Source organism: Mustela nivalis (assembly GCF_964662115.1).
Source record: "Mustela nivalis genome assembly, chromosome: 1".
NCBI classification, from domain to species: domain Eukaryota; kingdom Metazoa; phylum Chordata; class Mammalia; order Carnivora; family Mustelidae; genus Mustela; species Mustela nivalis.
Window position 1 is genome coordinate 62,479,726 of NC_139020.1, and position 21,852 is coordinate 62,501,577.

Sequence of the window (21,852 nt, forward strand, 5' to 3'; positions counted from 1 at the left end):
ACTAGGAGCCGCTTGGGAATGTCTTCTGTTGTCTTTCAACAGAAACAGTAACAGTAGGCTTTGGTAAAGGGAAGAAAGCAAAAGTATCTCTAATTTTCCCATTCCTAAAGCTTCTCTTGCTTGGAAGAAGTTCTCTATGTATGGGAAAGCCTCTGGGACATCTCTCTCCACCGCTGCCAGGTAGCTGCTTTTGCTGGATCTGATGTGCCTCCCACCAGACTCCTCTCATCCCCTCCGCCTGCCGGGTTACATAAGGATGAATTGACATTACATGTAAAAATAACAGAGGTTAGGTGTGAGACCCAGGTGCTTTAATAAGTAAGCACATTCAGCCCAGTCCTTTGGGGTAAAAACCAATAAAGATATTGACAAGGGGAATTGATGTTATCTTTGTAAGACATTCATAAAGCATCTCAAAAAACAATCCCCACAGTAACATTTGCCTTTTCATTCTCTACCTTGAGTACCCTCTTCTGACCATGGCTGCTTTATTTTCATCCTGTCTCTGCAGCTGAATGCAATAACAAGAGTGGATTCAGAAGAGTCAACAAGAGAGACTGAGAGGAGATGAAATCTTTGCTCTTCCCCAGTGTTCCGAGTGAAGTGTACGGTGGAACTATTTAGGCAATGAGAAGTCACTTCCTTGCGGCTAGGGGGAGCCAGAATACAGTTGAATGATCTCTGGTAAACGGAACTCATTTAAATTTTCTGTCCTGCAGCTTGAGAGTGTCTTTGAAAGTATCCCTTTTCATTTGTCCAAAGAATCAGCCAGGTGTCGCTGACTGGAGGATGGAAAAAGAAACATGGCAGAATTGCCCTGATGAGTTTCGAGGGATTTTTATGGTGCTTCTGCCTTTGTGTGGGATGCGACTGTTTCTCACAGTTGTACATTGCTCTAACAAGATCACTCCACGACCAGACAAATTTGAAAATTTAAGATGGAGATATTTTGCAACTGGCTTGTTTTCTCTACCTAATTCACTTGTTCTATTTTTAATCTGGTGCCTTCCATGATAGCCTCTTTTAGAAATCTTTTTCAATTTGAGACTATAATTGCTCTTACATAAAAAATAGTTTGTGGTGTACACACACACATACCACACACACACACACACCTACTTTTGGATTTCAAATACAATATTTAAATAAAAACGTGTCTATAACATGTAAATTAATAACAATAATCCTAAGACAAGTCGGCTAGAGTGGATTTCTAATTTATCAACAAGTGGTTTGCACATTGGCCATCTGGAAGTCCACCCACCTTCCCTTAGAAATAAAAATTTCCTTATGGCACTCAATAATTGCCATAATGTACACTAAGCTCAGTCCTTAATGCACCATATACTTAGCCCTAATTGAGAAGAAGAATATAGTGGCATTACTTCATTAACTGTGCAAACTTCAGGAAGATATTTAACGTCAGGGATCATAGCTCCTTAAAGTGAGGAAAACAATCATACCTACATCTTTGGATTATTTTGAGGCTTAAAGGAGAACATGGTTATTAAGTAGCACATTACTTGGCACACATAAATGCCTCAGGTTCTAGCATCTAGGACCTGAAATAAAGCTTGTTGTAAAATATGTACTCAAAAAACATTTGCTGAATGAAATGAATGAATGAGTGAGTGAGTGAATTCCACTTTTAGTAATACCTTCATGCAAAACACCCAGTACTACATTTTCCTAACTATGTCTTCTCATTCCCCTGCTCTTTCGCTGACGTGGGTGGTAGATATCCTTCCCTTCCTTGACTAGCAGTGAGGACATCTCCAACTCTACTTCATTTAGACAACTTCAAGACCCAGCAAGGACAAGGACTGTGGTGTGGGTGGAAATGAGAAGGATGAGTATCATTTGGGGGGAAGGGGACCAGTGGTTTTGGTTCAAGGTAGAATAAAAAAAAATAAATCCTAGTTTGGAATCCCCAAAATTATAGAGGAAAGAAAAAAGCTCAGATTAGGGATCTAAGGATAGGAATCTTAAAAAGGAAGAAACAATAGCATGAACGACTTTAGAAGAAAGAGAGGAATAGGTGTAGGAGGGAGAGAATTCTGTATGTAATAAAGAAAAAGGTGAGAGTTCTGGCAACACGGAGAAGGATTACTGATATGGGTGATGAAGGAGGGATATACTGAGATGGGGTCTGCAGATTTGGGACGGGGGCAGCAAGGGGATGGGATATGTCAATGTAACAGACAAAGAGTAAGAAAAAGGGACAGAAGAAGAAAATCTCTATGTGGTCAGGCCAAGGAACTATTCAATTTTTTTTTTAAGATTTTATTAGTTTATTTGACAGAGAGAGAGATCATAAGTAGGCAGAGCAGCAGACAGACAGAGAGGAGGAAGCAGACTCCCTGCTGAGCAGAGAGCCCAATGTGGGCCTCCATTCCAAGACCCTGGGATCATGACCTAAGCCAAAGGCAGAGGCTTAACCCGCTGAGCCAGCAAGGTGCCCAGGAACTGTTCAATTTCACAAGCAGGATGAATGGTAAGGCAGAAACTAGAGTCAGGCCATGTTTGCACATGTGGTTCAGGTGGGACAACTACATTACTAATTCCCAATCTTAGCCCCCGGGGATTAAGGGATCTCCGTGACATCTAATCAGGCAGGGAAAGTTAAAAAGACACCAGGTCAGGGACAAAGCTGGGGACAGGCTATACCACAGGCGATCTGTAGAACAAACACAAGTAGGGTCTTGTTGGAGGATGGTCCCATCAACAACGTTTAGTGAAACAGGTGACTCAAGCACCAAACTGAAGGAAAATCCCTTTTGCTGTTGTCCCACCTTGGCCGACCCAACTTGCTCCATATCTTTAGAGACTGAAGATCAGGCCTAATGTTTCTGGCCCAGCTCCCAGAGCTGGAAGGGAAGTCGTCCTTCACACCAGTGACTGTTCCTAGCAAAGTGTCTAAGGACAAGGTTTACTTTCCCTTCAGACAATCATAATCTCCTTCAATCCTGTGATTAGTCTTCCCTAGAGTCTTTTTCCCCTTTTTGTCTTCTTTCAGATGCATATTCCCCTAGAGACTAGATTTCAGCGTTGGTGGTCCCCAGTGTCAGCTTCTGGGACAAAGGCAGGAAGACCCTGCCACTGGACCCATGTACTACATAGGCAAAGTACTCCCCTCAATAGAGATATTTCACCAGGGAATATTTCTCAGTTAGTAAGAGTTTGTGTCTTTGAGCATCTTAATTGTCAGTCTGATACTTTAATAGAAAATATAGAAACATGCTTACTAGAACTTCTGTACATAACATTACAGAAGACGATTGGACATTCTTTGCTAAACACAAAGGAAAACATTTCTGGATCTAGTTCATATATACTCATAACTAAGTAAAGGCTGTTTCATTTTGAAACCATGTATGCATCTGTGCCTAGAAAAGTACCTGCTTAAAGGAGGTGGTGGGTACTCATGCTTTCTATGTGACGTGTAGCTAAATTTGCCATCTTGAAACAAAACAGCAGCAAATTAATTATATAAACACTTTTATTGTTTATGATTTAAAAAAAACCTGATATCTGAGATTTTTCTGAGGGAGATTATTAGCTCCAGAATTACATACTTTAGTAGGGTAGCCCTTAGCATTCTGAAGATTTTTCCAAGATACAGAAATATTCACTCCACTGAACACTTCACCATGTCCAAGTTTTTCTGTTTTATAAAATTAAAAATGCTATTCAAACTCATAAAGAGGGAACTGATGAAATGCTGACAATAGGAAAATGCTTACATACATACATACATGTGATTATAGATATAATTATAATATATACACATGTATAATCATTTCACATATATAGGTGACATTGTTTAACTTATCAGGGGTATAAAAATAGCTTGTATATGGTAATGCAACTACCTAACATACATTTTAGTTTGACATCTCCTTGCCTGTGACCTTGGTAAAGCCACTAACCCTTTCTGAACCTGTTTCTAGGATGCCCTGATGTGAAAATTCATATAAAAATACTGTATAAACAGCAAAGCACTTCATAAATGTATGTTTTGCTGAAACGTAAATGGATGCAGGAGTGTAAATACATACAGTTTAAAGGCATTAAGCCACAAGGGGGATTTCTTTGTAGCATACCAATGCCTAAATTTATATTCCAAAGATTATAACATAAAAGTATTCCAAGTAAATAGAGCCTTATGGAGCAAATAAGAACATGGATTATATATGTTAGAAAAATATGAGGTAGTCCCTCCTCCCACCTGAAGAATAAGCAGGGGCTTAAGGATATTTAAAATCAGAGGGGAATCATTTAAAAAAAATAGAATGGAAAGAAAAGTTACCACTAATACAGATTATGAAGCCATATACTTTTATTGATATATTTCCTAGAGACAAAACTGGAGTGGGGAGTGTGGATGATGTTTGATATGGACTAGAGACGCTGGTATTTGAGTCTGAATTTCCTTCTTCTAGTGGACCTCCTGGACTCCAACTCTGCCATGTACCCATCACCTTCCTGGGACCCACTACCATCTCTTTCTCCTCTCCACACCTTCCCTTTTACATCTCCCTTCCTTTTGGCTCTAGTTCTTTCTGCTGCCTGTGCAAAGGGTAAAAGCTTATGACCGGTTTACTCACATGAAGAGACCCTATAATTTCTGGACTAATATACCATTTGACTCAGGTGCAGCCGCTTCCACAATCTTAAAAATCCTGAAAGTCTCAAAGAAGTTAAGAGCTTTACTTAAGGTGGCCCATCTAGTGACAGAACCAAGATTGCTGTTCAGACCAGTTGGCTGTGAGGACTATCTCCTCTTTCCCAAAGAGCTGAAAACGAGAGTTCTAGGCGTGTGGAGTTTGATGGGAGGCAGGAAGACATGAAGAGGACAATCGAGACAGTGTTCTCCACATTAATTATCTTCCTCCATGTTAACTGATGTGAGTCAGCTAAGTGCAAGGAAAATGGCGCCTAGCAAACTGACTGAGCCAACAGGCAATGCTGTTGAGAAATCAATGAGAACTGTTCTGTGGAAGATGGAGCCCAGATCAAAAGTCTGCTTCTGACCAGACCAAGCCTGATTTGTAACTGGAAGCGGCGTGGGGGAAAAATGAGCTGCCCTTTACCTCCCAAACCACTATTGACAGCAGCAGCAAGCATGTCATTTGCCCATATGGTGACACGGACCTCAAGGCTAGATTTGTATTCAACATCAGCTTGCTGTGTTCGGGAAACCTTTTTATCTTTTTAGCATTCATTGGAATGTTCTTTCTATATTTATATCAAGAAATAAAGTCCATGCCCTGGTCATTTGGGGAATATGCTACTGTAGTCATCACCTTCCCTTCTACCATACATGCCCTGACTGCATGCTGTCTTGCTTCCTTTTTCTCTTCCTCCCTTTTCCCTCCTGCCCTCCCATCCCTCCCTTCCCTCCTTCCTTCTTTGTCTTCTTCTTTTCTCAAATGTTTATTGAGCCTCTTCTATGGGCACTGTGGTAGGCACAGGAAAAAAATGTTCTACTAGACCTACAGTCCCCATGGGGCTTGCATTTCTATTATCCTCCTGAATAATAATAATAATAAATATTAAAATAATAATAATAATTTTTTACACATGATTTTAAAATAAATCCTTCAGGTCAAATGCTAGAGTCAGATTCTCTCTCCTAGGCCCATCCATCTACTTTTAAACACAAGCTCTCCTGTAAGACAAACAGGTATCAGGTAGGTGTGTATGCAAGAAAATTGTTGCTTTTTTTTTTTTTTTTTGAGTTCTTAACCTGAACATGGATCATTAAGAAATTTATAGATGGATTTCATTTACTTTGTTGTTTCCCGAAACTGCAAATAAAATTTTGTTTGCACATGTGTAAATGTCTTTTTCTGAAAATAATTTTCTTCAGATGTTCAGAGTGCTTTATAACCTAAAAATAGGTAAGAGCAACCGAGCTATTTGAAGGTAATGGTGGTAAAATTTCTAAAATTTGTTCTTTGTATGGGTGTTAACATTAGGCTGCTGCTTCTCATACCTCATTTGATTTTGCGATGATCACAATCATGATGGACACAAATGAAGACTATTATCACTGAGGATGATTTGACGGTACATTTTAAAGTTTGGCTTGTCTCAACATGATATAAAAAGAATTGAGATTACTCAGAAGAAGAGACCAGTTTAAAGTTTAATTTCTAGTGTACGTTCTACTTCAAAGTAATGTATTCTAAATTACTGTCAATATAAAGTGTTTCGATGCACTCACACAGCAATAAAATGCATCTTTATGGGACTGCTTGGCGAAAAAAAAACTTTCAAAAGAATAAAAATTAGCGATTATTTTTAGTCAGCTTTGGGAACTTGGACTCATTCACAATGGTATCTGATTTAGAGTTGATGCACACATAGTAATAGCTCAGTGATACCCTTTTACATAATATACCCAAATAACCCTTCACTCTCTCTGTATACATGGGGGCAAGAGACTTAGAGGCTATTCTTGCCTTGTTAATGAATGCAGTGGGGTAGGAGACGACTCCAGGATTTATAAATTCATAGCATTACCTAGCCACACTCTAGAAAGAAACTGGAGATGACACACATGTGAGCTTGCCAGTTCCCCATCCTTTGACCACAAAGAGATCAACCCTGCTCTGCCCAAATGAGCAAGTAAGGGCATTAAGAATTCTATGTCCTTGAAGTTCTGTAAATAAAAATTAAACCCCTCATCAAGTCATGCTCACATTTGAAGTGAGGTTTCAGGTAGAAATACTATGCTAATGATCCTAGAAACTAGATGTATATACAAAAAGCGCTTGGAAATACCAGCTTCACTAAACTGATGGCATGCTGAAAGTAAGAAACTGCAAGGGGCTTATAGAAAGGAAAATCATATTGACTAATGCATTCAGTCATTCACTCAACAAAAATGTATGTGGCCCTCTCCAAGAGACAGATCCAATGGTACACACAAAAATCTTTACTCTGATGTTTAAAGCACCTTATCTGTAACCCCCCCCCCTAAGCAGGAAACATTCCCAAATGTCCTACTGTTGGGGGATGCATACACAAACTGTAGCATATCCACATAATGGAATATTACTCAGTAATAAAAATTAACACAGTCCTGCTACGCGCTACTACAAAATTAAAGAAGCCAGACTCAAAGGCCACATACTGTAAATTCCATGTATGTGACATTCTGGCAGAGGCAAGCTATATGGACGGAGAACAGATTAGTCATTGCCAGGGGTAAAGAGTAGGGAAGACTTAGCCACAAAGGATGAGTGCAAGTACCTGCTGGTATTGCGTGGGGCAGGGGGAGGTGAAGGTAATGGGACCATTCCCCATTCTGTTTGTGGTGATGTTATACAACTCTGCATTTGTCAAAACACGTAGAACTGCACACCAAAAGGGTGGATTTCATTGCATATATACTGAAAAAGAAACCTGAGAAAAAAGATGGTCATAAGCTAGTCCAAGTTCAAAAGCAATTTTATTTGATATCTTTTATATTTTGGACTCCTCGATGGAAAAGCAGACAAAACATAACCGAGTTATAAAAATTCTTCTCCTTGACCTTTATTCAGTGTCATGACCAAACAAGCAAAGCAAGCTTGTTGGGACAAACAGGAAAAGCTCCCTAGCTTGTAGGAGAGGTATGCACAGTCTACGCTATGAGAAAACAAATCTACTACAACTGGAACAGAATTCCCCTTCTGCGTTACTTTTGCTGGAAATGTATCCTCACACCTGTAACTTCTGTGATTAAAAACAAATCCAGCTCCCCCAAAGTGGGAGAGGCTCCCCGCGGGTTTTCCCATGGTTTCCTGCAGTGGCTTTCTGGGCATGAAGGCCCCTCCCCGCTCTTCGAACCCAGCGCCTCAACCGCCGTTACTGGGACTCCTGCCTGCCATTCTGCCCCTTCTTCCGCAGCTGTACAGATTCCATAGTGGTAAAGACATCCTCTGTCAAAGAGCTCATGGTTTTTAAGATGTCGGTGGGCTATCAGTTGAATGAACAGCTTCTGGGGACCACAAAGGGGGCAAAGTTTATTTCATCATTTCTGACGGATATATAGAGTCGATAGTTTAAAAAACAGCTAAACTGCACTTCTTGTGGGCTTTTATTTTATTTTATTTTTTCCCTTTTCCGTTTTCTCCGTCCCTTGGGAACCAACGGAGCAGCTCCCTCCCTGCCTTATCTCACCAACTACAGTAATGAGCTCCAGGGGGACCTTGGCTACTGCCTTTGAAGTAACACGTTTCTCTGAATGCACTTTGAAATTTGTCTTTGTACATTGTTTCTTGTTTGCTCTGACTGTCTTCATGGGGGGGGGAGGTTCTGACAGCAGTTGGGGGGAGGGGTGGTCCAGCATGACAGTTCTAGAATGTGTAAATTGAATAACAACAACAAAAACACAAACAAAGTAAGAAAGGAGAGGAAAAAACCCAAACCCTTCTTAACCCACGGTCTGAGCAGAAATGTAAGCCCTTGGGCTGGAGTTGCTGAAGCATCCTGCTGGCTGCCAGGCAGAGGAAGACAGCCAAGGACAGACACAGCTGGAAGGCCTGAAAGCTGTCACAGAGGAAATGGGCTGCTGGAGACAGGTTCTTCTGGGGAAAGCTGAGAAACAGCCCAGGGGAGAGGCAGAGGGAGAGAGAGGGGTATAAATGCACAGAGATCCTGAATCTGAAATAGGTTAGGATCCTACACACCAAGCAGGGGTTCAGGGGTACACAGCACAGCCATTTCATATACCTTCTGCTTTGCAAGAACTCAAAACAATTTTTGGAAATTCAGGTGAGAGAAGGGAGATTAGATTCAGCATTTAGGAGACACACAGGAAGAAGGATATAAGGATATACACTGTGGGGACAAATCTGGTCTAGACCCTTGATTTAGCCATCCACTCTCACTCAGGGTGAAAGAATTAAATTTCAGTCTACAGAGAATTAATTAGCTACTATTTCCAACTGACTGAATTGCAACTTGGCAGCTTATGGTAGTGGGAATGCAGAGAAAACAAGATTGCAGTAGTCCTTGAAACATGAAGTGGGCAATCTTCTGCCCAGAAATCCAGTGTAGAATGGAAAACCAGAATGACAAAGTCAGCTCAGTATTATGGGGCTTTATTTACAGGAAAATGCATATCTGAATGACCATTAGATTTGGAAATACAGGTTAGAGGACAAGGACCCCCCCAGGGAAATTGGTTTTGGTCTAGCAGAATAAGGCAGCAGAAGGATAGTAAGAGCTGTCAGTATGGTCCCACACTCTACTTCTCCCGGCTCCTTCTGAACATGTGCGCTCATGGTTTTGGGATCACAACTCAAACCCATTTCTGAATTGCCTTATACACTGATTCACTTTTAATCATCATTGTTTGACTCCTACAACTTCACTCTCCTGTCCCTCTGCCTAGTCAGTCTCCAAGGCATGTTCTGTGAGAAACTGCATCATCGTCTTTACCTTCTTCTTTGGCTGCCCCTTCAAGTCCCTATTAACATCTAGCTAAATTCTGAGAGCACGCCTAAATGGTCTCCTCAGCTCTCTCTACCCTAAAGTTCAGCCTGATTTTCTTATATCACTGCTTTGGTGTTTAATTGCTGATCGGAAACCTTTTACTTTCTTTATTTTTATGAAATGAAGGCTGTATTCCTCAGTTCAAATTGAAGGCAGTTAGCAGTTACCAACCCAGCTCCCAGACTATGTTACACGTGAACCATTAGACCTGCCTCATTCCTCCTTCCAGGCCCTTCTCAAATCACTAACCCCACCCTTTCCTTCCCTTCTTATTTGGGAACACACAGATCCCCCTTTTCTTCCTTTTTGGGAGAAGCATTTGGCACTCTTCATGTGTATGTATTTTATAGCTTAAGGTTCTTCACTCTAAGAAAAACCGCTCAGTTTAATTTACACAGGCATGGACACTGACAAGCTGGAGAATTAGAGAAGATACTAGAGACTCCTTTCCAAAAGCCAACCGTGAAGATGCCCCGGAAATGAGAAAGGCTTATGGATAAAAGAAGTCTCTGGGCGGGGTGGCGGGAGCAGATTTTCTCACTGGTGGGTGAAAGAGTACCCAAGACTGCGGATGTGTTGGGACACTGAGAGCGCCTCCTCTGCTGTGACTCCTCTTCCCCTGTGAAGGGCAGAACCTTACTGGCCCCACTGTTCTTGGCCCAGGATCACTGGTCAGAGCTGGCAGCTGTTAAAGCCTCATTTGGGTAAAAACCCATAACAAAAGCAGATTCAACTTACTTGGAATACTCACAAAAGGTAAATTTGCACCAGGCCAGAAATCAAGGCTTAATCAATTTCACAAGATCAACATCTGCCTATGTTCTCTAACCATATTGCAACTAAAATTAGAAAACTTATAGTAAAAACAAGCCAAAGATACCCCCTATGTCTTGGGACTAAAATGCTTGCTCTTAAATCACCCTCAGGCTAACACGGAAATCATCAGTATGAAATACTTAGAATTGAACTACAGTGATGTATTTGCATATGAGAGCTGGCAGGTCACAGCTAACCCCGAACCTGAGGAACATGTATAGTTTTAAAAACATTAGAGAAGGGTCTTGGCTCGGTCATTTAAGCATCTGTCTTAGACTCAGGTTCTGAACCCAGGGTCCTGGGATTGAAGCCTGCCTTGGGCTTCCTGCTCAGCAGGGAGCTTGCTTCTCCCTCTGCCTGCAGCTCCCCTCCGCTTGTGTGCTCTCTCTCTGATAAATAAATAAAATCGTTTTTAAAAATCCACTTTAAAAACAACAGAAAGGAAGAAAAATAAAGACTGAAATAAAATGAGCCATGTTTCTTCTGAATTCAGTGGAAAAGAGGAAAAGACCATATTGAAATAAGGAGATAATTATTGAAGAAAAGGCAAACATCAAGAAATACAGAACAAAATACCATAATAAATGCTGTTCAACTCTAAAACCAGGTTTAAAAAAATAAATAAATGAAATTTAAAAATAAAGCCAGTTCTGTTAAGACCAGATACCCCGCTGGTAAGATTTATTAAAGGAAAAGGAAATATTTTCAATCAAATAAAATACAGAATACAAAGCTAGGCATATCCAAAGACAAAGCAGCAACTCACAAAAAGATTATCACAACCAACTATTCATACAGATATATGAGAAATCCATCTGAAAAAAAAACATACAAATGACTGTGAGAGATTTTAGTTTTCATAAATGTCTACAAGTGCTTCTAGAATCTTCCCAGTCCTTCAACAGAGATGAAAACCATTTCACTTTCCTTTGAATCTGGGCAGGTGTGAGGCTGCTCTCATCAGTACTGTGTGGCTATCTGAATAGCGACATGAGTCTCCATGCTATATGTTTCTCTTGCTCTGGGAAAGCCAGCCACCAAGCTCAAAGTCCAAATTAGCTGACATGGGAAGACACCAGCCATAGTGAGACCAGCTTGAGAGGCCCACAGGGGAAGAAACGGAGGTCTTAGCTGAAAGTTGGCATCGACAGTCAGATATATGGATAAATGAGCCTTCAAGTGATTTCTGCCCTTAATCTACAATTCTTCCAGTGGAGGGACATCACCACTGAGCAACATGCCATCCCACTATAGTTCTGTCTGAATTCCTGACCCTAAGAATCTGTGAGGATAAAACATCTTTGTTTTTACCACGAAGTCTTGAGATAATCTGTTATACAACCAAAGTAGTTGAAACAACTGCCAAACATGGCAGAAAAATTAGAAAACTGATCAATAACCACTCAAAAACTTAAAATGGCAATTTAAGGCATTTTGCTACAAGTCCCTGGGCCAGATACTTTTACAGGAAAATCAAAATTTTAAAGAAAAGATCATTTGTATCTTACACAAATTGTTTAATAGAGAAAAAATGAAAACAAACCCTGCCATTCCAAAGAGAACAAGATAAGGACAGAACAAAAACATTAACAATTTCGTTTATGAACATACATAAGTCAATCCTAACAAAAATCATCTAACCAAATCCAAGAAACTACTAAAAAAAAATGTAAATTTACCAAGCCAAAGGATTATTTAACATCTGAAAAATCTATCAACATAACACAATCCATCAGTGACCTAAAGAGGAAAAGGAGTCATCTATTTTTCTAAATGCAGAAAAAAAAAACTTTTGATAAAGTTCAGTGTGTATTTACGAGTATTCACAAAACCAAAAAAGAGGTAAACAAAAAAAAATCTCTCAGAATACTTGGAACAGTATGGCACTTCTGGAACTTTATATCAAGATTTTATACCAAATCTACTGTAAGCGTTCTACAAAAAGGCACCCCCTACAAATCTGTAAAAAGGACAAAAAAGTACATTATTACTTTTGCTGTTCAATGTAGTACTAGAGGTTCTGCCTGATAAGAAAGAACATGAAAAAGAAGAAAGAGCTATAAGAATGAAAACAACTATGACAAAACTGTATGTGCAGATGGTATGATCATTTACATTAAAAAAATCAACAGGCTTTTCATATAAACCATTAGAACTCAAAATAAACTTCTGACATACTTACAAGACCAAGTTGCACAAACCAAAAGCCGTCATCTGTTTTGCACAAACCAATATATTCATCTAGCACCAGAAATAGCCAACTGAAGATATAATGGAAATTAAGTGCCATTCATAAAAATCACAAAAGATAGAAAGTATCTAGAAATTATCTTGTTCAAAAGTATACAAAATCTTTACAGAGAAAAAAATTAAACTTAAAATTATAAGAATAGATTCAAATAAATAATGATTGACACCTCATTCATGGATGAGGTAACTTTGTAAAGATGTACTATCCATTGGTTAATCAAGAAATTAAATGTAATTCCCAAAAAAAATATCAGCGTGTTGGCAGAAGTATTTTAAAGAAATTTGACAAATTTATTCTAAAATATATATGAACAAATAAAAATTACAGATCTCAGGGCACCTGATTGGCTCAGTGGGTTGAAGCCTCTGCCTTCGGCTCAGGTCATGGTCCCAGGGTCCTGGGATCAAGCCCCACATTGGGCTCTCTGTTCTGCGGGAAACCTGCTCCCCCCCTCTCTCTCTGCCTGCCTCTCTGCCTATATGTGATCTCTGTCGAATAAATAAATAAATAATCTTTTGAAAAATAAATAAATAAAAGTTAAAAAAAATGCATTCTAAAAATTACAGATCTCTAAATCTACCTACAAACAGTAGATCACAGAAAATCTGAGAAGCATTAAGACACATTATAAAACCATAGTAATAAAAACATCGTAAAATTGCCACAGAAATAAACAAATAAGCCAAATGAGACAGAATAAAGAGCTTCTAAACAGATCTATGCATATACGGGAACCATATACATGATAAAATAGTAATACAAATCTATAAAGGAATAATTGTGTAAAAGATATTGGGGAAAAATAGGTTCATTAAATGGAGCATGATAAAGCTGAATGTCTACCTTACACTTACACACAAAGATGAAATCCAAACAGATTTGCAAATGTGAAAAGTTAAACAACAATACTAATACAAGAAATTAAGGGAGTATGTGTGTTACCTCAGGGATGGGAACACAAGTTTTAAACAATACCCAGGAAGCACGAACTATAAGACAAATAAAATAATCATCAGTTTTAAGTATACTGGAAATGAAGTATTTATGTCCATTGTGGGTAACTATCGATAAAAACTGAAAGGTGATGTGCTTTCAGATGATATTTGCGAGCATATTTTAAATCCTGAACAGATTAATATCAAGTGTTTGCAAGAAATTCTAAATCAATAAGACCAAGGAAAAGAACTCAATAGAAAAAAGCAGGAGATTAAAAAAATAAAATTTCCAGAAGGAAAGAGCCATACGCATATCATGAATACAAATAATTAGAAAAATACAAATTAAAACTGCCTCGAGATACCAATTTACACCTCCCCGATTGTCAAAAAAATAAAAGTTGGATAATCACAAGTGTTGCCAAGATTAAAAGGAAGTAGGATTTTACTGGTGGGAATGTGTAAAATACTTAAGCCAAACTAAAGAGCAGACTGGCAGGCTTTAGTATGATTATGCTTTTTGAACAAAGGAAAACTTCAGTTCCACTATTGGGTATAAATTTTAGCACAGCAGTCTTCCAAGGGGGGGACCTCCAGGGGTATACAAAAACTACACACAGAGGCATGCAAGCACGAATGATTCTAAATAATTCATTTTTCTGATCCTCAGATTTCTTCTATTATTTAATTAATCTGCTGGTATTCTTCTTTCTCACTACTTCTTTGATTATTGCTTTTTCCCCACTTTAAGAAAAAAGGCCTACTTCCTACTCATTCAGAGTCTTTTTTTCTTTTTCTTTTTTTTTTTTTTTTTTTTTTTAATTTTGGTGAAGTTACATGACATTTCCCCAAGGATTCAAAAACCTGAATCCTTGATTCAAACAAAGGGAGAACATGAAATCTGCAGAATGTTGTGTTATATTAGAAGCAGGGTATTTTGGTCATTGCTGGGATTTTCTGAATTCAAATATATCAAAGGAAGTAGCAGAGGAATGAAGACACAGGTCTTCTTAGGACCTCGTATTTACCATCCTTGACTATTGTCAAAGAAAGCTTGGGGCCTGAGGAAGAGTCCTAAGGTTGAAGGAAGCAAGGGAAGCCTGCTAAGAAAGGTGATGGTACATTATTTCATCCAGGTACATATCATACTAAAAGAAAGACTCCATGCCTTACCTACTTGTTTGAGAATTGTAATAGTCAAAATATGTAAGAAGCATGCTCTACAATGTTAATGTTATGAAAGGCTCCCCCTATGCCATTTTATTATTCTGTTATGAGAAAGGCCTAGGGAAATGCTTTCATTTACTCTGTGTAGTTACCTGCTTCAGCTTCATATTTTGCATGATTTCAATTAAAGGAAGGAAAAAAACTTCCATCTTTACTTCTCACAGGTTAACCATACATCTTTAAGTTAAGAGAAAAAAAAAAACAACTTCCATGAGAGGTGTTTTATATGTATTAAACATTTATGTAGAACTTTATAAGAAACATTTTTACAAACTTTTAGGAAAAGTTTATGTAGTATACTAAAGCATTTAAGATTTAGAGACATATGATTGCATAGACTAAAGAAAAAATTCACATTTTAACTTATGCATAATTTTTGATGCAGAGAGTTATGATAGGATGATCAGTTGCATACTTTCAAAAGTAAAAACCTACTTTTTTTTTTTTAACAAAACTGTGCAGGAGATGTGGAAAGAGAATTAAATTTCAAGGAGAAAAAGGAATAATGTCAAATGGCTGACTGTTTAAAGTTTGTTTAGGTGTTTTTACCCTTTTTAGAGTAACGGTGATTATCAAAGCTCTAGCGTGTGTCCAGATTGTCATTTCTAAATTATCATTTGTGTTTTGACTAAAAACAAAACAAAATAATGACAACCAAAAAACTGGTCTTTCAGAACAATGTCTGATTCCGTATCTGGAGCAGGACATTTATAGTGTGAACCTTGCCATGACAAACAGAAAGACAATGTCAAAGACTACTGGGGTCGTTGTAAAATGACATAAAAGCAAGCTTATAGAGGGTTCCATGATGAAAAAAATAAGAACTGAGCAATATTATTATTAGTAGTAACAATAGTAATGACTGCAAGAGATTTAAACACATAAAGAAGTCCACAAGTTCACAATTATTTTTTTTAAAAAAATCCTCATTTCTAGTTCTTGAAGGTTGCTAGGGTAGTGTCTCATTATTTTGAAAACTGATTAAGGGAAAAGATCAAGACTTGTTATTTTTCAGGCTAACCAGATGTTGATAGTAAAAAAGTCTTCTTTATAGGAAACCACAAATGATAAACATAAGAAGAACGTTAGACTAGACAACTGTGATTTCGTAACCTTAATGAAATCTGGACACCATGAGCATAGCTGCTAAACACTATTTTGCTGAATTTTTGTGAGTTTTAAATAGTTGGATCAGGCTGACACTACCAGAACCCACTGATAAATCTTAATACTACAACCTGCTCTGATCATCTTCATGAAATTAATAATTGTTAATCTCATCAACCCACTAGATCCAACTTTCAGTTTCTCAGAAATGTGGGAGAAAAGAACATGTTAAACAATACCATGAAGACGCTATTGTGAAAGCACATTGATCGTACTCAGAATATGGAAATTTTATAAGACAAAGATACTTCTCCCTCAAAAAATAAATGGCACAAAATATTTAAAAATAAAATTAATAAATATGAAATAAATTTTTAAAATTTTAAGAGGAAAATGTTATGTGTTTTGAAAGAGATGCAAAAGAAATCAACCAAAGGCAATGTGTGAACTGATTCAAGCAAAGAGAAAACTAATACTTTTTAAACTAGCAGGGTAAATTATGTACATACTGAGTGTTAGACACTGTAAAATGTGTTGGTCGTGACATAATGGTATTTTGGATTTTGTGTAGATATAATTTTTAACTATTTGTGAATGAAATGATATGATGTCTGTGCTTTGCTTTGAAATACTCCAGTAAATAGAAAAAACATCCACCAGGAGGGCATATAAGCAGCAAGAATGGCAAAATGTTGATTTTAAGTTAGAAGATAGGTACATGAGATTCATTACACCATTCTGATTTTGTACATGTTTGAAAATTCCCATTAAAAAATAACCTGTTGCAGATTCCACTGGAGACATTTAAAGAGTAATACATCTTTAATTTAAAAATTTACAAATATTAGGTACCACATACTTCACAAATCATTTAAATTTACAACCAATGAGGTTCTGATGCAAAATTAATAATGTGCAAAAAATAGGCCATTTTTCAAATTCCCTTTAGGGGGTACATGAGTGCAAAAGTTTGGAAACTTGCCAAAGAGAAATTCTTTTCCAGACACATGGCTTTTCTTCCCTACACAGTCAAGATATTTGAGAACAAATCCATTCACTCTCTTAGCCGTTCTTACAGTTGGGGTTAGTCACATGACCCAATATTGACTTTTAAGATGAAAAGCTAACTTTGCTGTGGAATTATGGGAAATGTATATTCATTATAAAATGAAATAAAATGGTTCCTCAATGCCCTGATTACTACAACCCTGCCCACACAAGTTTTGTATAGTGTTTTACAAGAACATGATTCCAGAATCTGCTGCAGCCATCCTGTGAAAAGGGGAGAGACACCATCTAAAGGTGACAGAAAAGGTGGAAGTATGCTCCGCAGAAGCAGAACTAAGACTGTGTAGGGATCAACATTTGTCAAAGGAAGTTGGAAGAAGCCAAATTGGAAAGAGGAAGGAGCCAAACTCAAATGCAGGCCCCACAAAGTCTCAGTTAAAAATGTAGTGAGCTGTAAAGAAAGAATTTCTAATCAGAATGGTCCTATATGAGGGCCTTGGTGCCATAACTGAACTTCCAGCCCCAGCCTTGCTCAGTCTCTAGAGGCAAGGTTTCCGGGGAAGAACCTGCCAGGGTGAGGTGGCTCCCTGCAGCTTAAGTCGGCCCTGAAGAAGCAGATAGCCAGAAGCTGTTTGCAGAATGGGTGCCCTAGGGAGATCTTGCACCTTAATTACCATAGAACTTGAGTTCTTGATGTAACTGTTAAGCCTCTACACAAATCCTGGACCCCTATTTCTGATGTTGACAAGGCAAAGGAGGTGGGGAAAGGTATGAGTGCTTTGAGGGTGCTTTAAGCTGGTAGGTGGCAGACTGACTGTGCCTGGCACTTGCTTGGCAGAATAGGTGCGGTCAGATAGGAGAGTCAAAGACACACATGGCTCAAATCCCAAAGAGATCTCCCTATATTACTTGTTAAGTGGTTAATATCATATCCTAAATTTTTAGGGTCAGTGGAAGCAATGGAAGAATTTTAAACAGGAGAGTCAGATCAGGTTTTCAGTTTTGGGGGGTTTTTTTGTTTGTTTGTTTTTTTAAGATTTTATTTATTTATTTGACAGACAGAAATCACAGTAGGTAGAGAGGCAGGCAGAGAGAGAAGGGGAAAGCAGGCTCCCCGCTGAAGCAGAGAGCCGGATGCGGGACTCGATCCCAGGACCCCGGAATTACGACTGGAGCCACACGGCAGTGGCCTAACCCACTGAGCCACCCAGGTGCCCCCAGGTTTTCAGTTTTGATAATCACTTAGCCTACTACAGATTTCAATGATCCAGGGTTTGAGGTGGGTGGAATAGGCAAGAGGTAGAATAACTTGGAATTGAATTTTGGCACTGAGAATGGAAATTAGTAGATGTACTTGGGCCATGTGCTGATTTTACAAAGTAGCTGGCTGCTGCAGACATTATGGGTTAAGATTTACCAGAAGAGAAATACAAGGGTTAGAGGGATGAGCACAGAGCATAGTACTTGAAAAAGAAAACGTCGTTTGGTAGGTTATTGGATCAAGTGTTAAACAGGATGACATTTGTTTATTCAATGTAATTTTTCCAAAATTCTGGAAAAAATTGTATGTGAAGATAAATATATCCATGGATATAGGAAATTTAAACTAAGAGCCTGCAATATGGGTTGAGCTGAGCCTGAACTGAAAATCAGCTTTATTATTTGCATGGTTCTGGTTCTGGGAAAACTTGTTAACTTCTCTTATTCTCAGTACCTACTTCAGAGGTTTAGTTTGTTGGCAGATTAACTGAGAAAAAGTAATGTAAAGTGCTTGATATGTAATAAATCCTAAACAAAGGAAAGTTGCTCTCATTACTTGTGTCATCCAGGACAGATAAAAATAAACTTTTAAAAAAGGCAAACAACTTGTCTCTGTAAGAGGAAAAGGTTTATCAACATTTAAAAGCATAGCATTAAAAAAAAGAAAAAGAAAGATGTAAGACTAGTAATGAATACACAAATACACCATTATTTATAAGCAAAGATGACTCTAAAATTCATAAATCTGAACAAAGTACTCGTGAACCTTCCAGATACATTCTAAGGAGTGATTTGTGTTTACAAGTGCCATACAAGTGTAATATACTAATATCATTCAATTATGTCCAATTAAATCCAATTATCTTTTTATTTCCACACCAGACCTTTTTTGTTTATTTTCATGACAAATGCTTCTTCTAGAAAACCTGTTTACTAAAGACAATTTAAGTTTAAAGTAAAGCTATTTATTTGCAAACTTCAGGCTGTGTATGAAATTGATAAGATAGGAAAGTGATATACAGGGCTTCAAATGGGAAGAATAGGTCCCTGATATAATTTGTGGTGCATGCTTTGCCAGTTTTCCAAAAATAATAAGCCATGCATTCTTTTTATTGCCTTCCTTATGTCAGCATAGAGTAAGAGCTCAGGAATGTGCATCCTGAGTTCATATATTGCCCACACATTTTACATTTAATTAATATTTTAGGCCAAAGTACAGAAAAAGGGCTAATCACATTTACAGACGACATAAAATAGGAGAGAAAAACCTTCATAGAGGATGAGAAAAGGTTTTGACAGGCTGAAAAACTGGAGAAAATGAGATGCAACTTACAGATTAATGTACAATCCTGCCTTAAAGTTTAAGACTTGTGGGGTTGGAAAACTTGATTTAATATATTTTTCTAGGTGCCATGTCACCATATTTGTGTTACATATATACAATGTGTGTGTGTGTGTGTGTGTGTGTGTGTGTGTGTGTGTGTATCTCGAAAGACTCCATCAAAAAGCTACTAGAACAGATAAATGAATTCAGTGAAGTCACAGGATAGAAAATCAACATATAGAAATCTATTACATTTCTATATACTAATAATGAAGGAATGGGGAGAGAAATTAAGAAGACAACTCCATTTACAATTGCATCCAAAATAATAAAGTGCCTAGGAGAAACTTAGCCAAAGAGGTGAAAGAACTATAAAACATTGATGAAAAAAATTGAGGATGACGCAAAGAAATGGGAAGATATTTCATACTTATAGATTGGAAAAACACATACTGGTAAAATGTCTATACTACCCACAGCATCTGTAGATTTAATGCTATCATTTTCAAAATACCAGCAGCATATTTCACAGAACCAGAACAAACAATCCTAAATTTTTTATGTATCTACAGAAGATCCCAAATAACCAAAGGCATCTGGAAGAAGAAAAATAAAATGGAACCTATCACAATTTCAGACTTTAGGTTACACTACGAAGTTGGAGTAATCAAAACAGTATGGTTTGGGACAAAAACAGACACACAGATCAACAAAACAGAATAGAAAACCTACAATTATATGGTTTATTCATCTTTAACAAAATAGGAAAGAATACACAATGAGAAAAAGACAGTCTCTTCAACAAATGGTGTTGGGAAAGTGGACAGCTACCTGCTGTCAGCCACAGCAACATTTTTCTAGATGTTTCCTGAGACAGGAATATAAAAGAAAAATGAACTATTGGGAGTACATAAAAATAAAAATCTTCTGCACAGTGAAGGAAATAATCAACAAAGGCAAACTACTGAATGGGAGAAGATATTTGCAAATGACATATTCAATAAAGGGTTAGTATCCAAAATATTTAAAGAACTGACATAACTCATCACCCCAAAATAAACAATCTAATTAAAAGCAGGCAGAAGACATGAACAGACACATCTCCAAAGAAGACATACAGATGGCCAACAGACACGTGAATAGATAGATGCTCATATCACTTATCATCAGGGAAATACAAATCAAAACTACAATGAGATAGTTGACCTCACACCTGTCAGAATGGTTAAAATCAACAACACAAGCAACAAATGTTGGTAATGATGTACAGAAAAAGGAACTCTTGTGCACTATTAGTGGGAATGCCAATTCCTGCAGTCAATGTGGATGGAAGACAGTATGGAGGGTCCTCAAAAAATTAACACTAGATCTACCATATTATCCAGTAATCTCACTACTGGATAATTATCCAAAGAATAGAAAAATGCTAATTCAAAGGGATATATGCACCCCTGTAGCAACATTATAAATAATATCTAAGTTATGGAAGCAGCCCAAGTACTAATTGTTAGATGAATAGTTAAAGAAGATGTGGTATATATACACAGTAGACTATTATTCAACCAAAAAAATGAATGAAAACTTACCATTTGTAACAAGATAGATGGAGGTACAGAGTGTACTGCTAAGTACAATTAGTCAGAGAAAGACAAATACCATATGATTTCACTCATACATGGAATTTAAGAAACAAAATGAAGGAGCAAAGGAAAAAAAGAGAGAGACAGACAAACCAAGAAACAGACTCTTGACTACAGAGAATAACTCATGGTTACCAGAGGGGAGGGGGTGGAGGGTTGGGGGAAATAGGTGATGGGGATTAAGGTATACACTTGTGATGAGCACTGGGTTTGTGTGGAATTGCTGAGTCATTGTATTGTACACCTGAAACTAATATAACACTGTATGTCAACTATACTGGGATTAAAATTAAAACATAAAATAAAATATGTGTTTTTTTTCCTCAGGGGGAAAAACTGATTTTTTGGACTACATAACAAAAAGCAACTAATAATTCTCTATTGTACTATATACTGTATTTCAGTACTGCAAGAAAAAAAAAAAACTGTTCTCTTGAAACACATTGATATAATAATTCCCTAAATCCCCAAAAGGCACTACATATTATGTACATAGCACTCTGACAATCTCTGTGAAAAACTGAAACTCTGTGTAGAGGGCTTAAGGTCTGCATGATCAAGAGACAGAATGGTCCTACTGTACCCTTCATATAATTATCAAGGCCCTATTATGGATAAGCATGGTAATGATTATGGGATGGTAATAAATAAAACACAGCCACTGAGTAGAGTCTATAATTTATTACAGATCATAGGATGCAGAGATTTTTTTCTTAAATTTTAAGGTTTTAGGCTTATTACAAAGTACAACTGCTCAGAGAAATATAATATTCAGAGGATAAATTAATCATATGC